The sequence below is a fragment of the Theobroma umbraticum genome, unplaced genomic scaffold (genome assembly GCF_002168275.2).
Source record: "Theobroma umbraticum cultivar Fairchild unplaced genomic scaffold, ASM216827v3 scaffold_51.0, whole genome shotgun sequence".
Classification (NCBI taxonomy): Eukaryota; Viridiplantae; Streptophyta; class Magnoliopsida; order Malvales; family Malvaceae; genus Theobroma; species Theobroma umbraticum.
The window spans coordinates 3,411,147-3,412,836 of record NW_018397260.1 but is presented as its reverse complement, the minus strand read 5'-3'; the positions used below and the strand labels follow the sequence as shown (position 1 = coordinate 3,412,836).

The 1,690-nt window shown below is 30.7% G+C and overlaps 1 pseudogene; it reads right to left on the bottom strand.

Annotated features, from left to right (window-relative positions):
- Nucleotides 1–1,368, bottom strand: part of LOC149527177 (2-oxoglutarate-dependent dioxygenase 19-like) — a 4,178-nt pseudogene extending 2,810 nt beyond the window's left edge.
- Nucleotides 1,369–1,690: the final 322 nt, after the last annotated feature.

The following is a 1,690-nucleotide window of genomic DNA, read 5'->3' as shown; positions in this document are numbered from 1 at the left end:
AATAAAGTGAGAAATTAATTAAGTTCTCAGAGACTTAATTAAATTAAAACACAACTATTATATTTAAGGTTGTAAATTAGTTTGGCTATATAAATAAGTTATATTAGCAAACTAAAAGCTTGAAGCCTCCAACCATTTTTCAACCATTTCATAAGATAAGAAAAGAAAAATAGTTTTCTTTGTCTGACAAAAAAAAGATTCGGCAAGAATTTTAATCCTTTTGTTTTAGAAAAAAATCTCACTAGCACAAGTAAAATCCTACCTTAGAGAAAGTCTTATTCAGTCACTGTGTGGATTACTGTTAAAGGCCACACACTTGGGTGGCTGAAGATTTGACAAATCCTAAAGATAAAGAAGCAAAGATTTTTAGATTTAATTTACTCTTAATTACGATATCTAGAGCAAGGTATGTAACTTTTAAACCTATGAGTGTTTATAATTTATTTGAAAGTTACATGAAAAACACAAATATTGATCCTATAGGATTCGACTATTTCTCTGATTAAATGCTAATTTATTTTTCCTCTACGTTATATATTTTAATTTTTGATTATTTTTCATGTTTGAGTATAAGGTCAAATCTCAACAAGAATTGCATGATCTACACCTAAAAGTGAGTCATTGCAAATGACTCCACATGCCTTTGGAGGGACGGAGCTAGTCTCGTTGTTCAAAATAGGTGATTGCGTGAGCACTGAAGCTAAGTTAGTGTCAACGATCGAAGAAAGAGAGAGAGCTTGCACAAATGGAGGAAAGTGAGGCCACTAATGAATTCTAAGGTAGCATTGGACTCTATATATAGACATAAATTCAGTATTGGACTCTATGTTGGTCTCTCTTTTTTCATGAAAGAAAAACGAGTTGGAGATTATGGGCATAAATAGTCACTCTTTTTTTTGGAAAGAAAAACGTCAAAGATTGTGGGGAAAAATTTTGAGATTCACATGCGAGTACGATATCTTAAATCTCATATCACTAAAAAGTAAAATATATAAATTGAAGATCCAAGGATTCATCAACTTAGACTTTGAATTCAACGGGTAATCCAACAATATGTATGGACTTTTTTGGTGTGTTATTCATGTGCTAATGGTTTAATTTAGAAAAAATTGTGAGAAATAACCCTCCTCATAAATCCAATTCAAAAATGTCCCTCATTATAATTTTAACTGTTTTTATCTAATTTTTTATATGACTTGATAATAATGCCCTTTAAATAATTTTAGACAAATTAAATGATCTCAAGTTTCTCTCTCCTACCATCCAGACAAAATACCCAAAATTAAATCTTGATTTCTCTCTTTTGCCAAATACTTTGTATCTCGCCATCCAACTTTCTCTTGCCATCTCAAAGAGCAAAGATGACATTAAGGTATGTGTTTTGGGTTATTAGGTTTATTAGTTTATATTCATAGAACTCCAAAATTGAGGGGTTGAAATTGATTAAACATATTTATAAATTAGAATGTTGTATGACTTTGACAACTTAAATCTAACTTTGAGCAAGCAAATCAATTAGTTATTAAGTATTACGTTACTAGTTTTTAGGCATTGCGAGACTCACTTTTAAGCATTGTGTTACTTAATCATTGCATTTTTTTAAGACATTGCGCAACTTAGGCATTGTGTGACTTAGGCATTGTGTGACTTAGGCATTGCAAGAATGCATTTTAAGCATTATGTGTCTAGT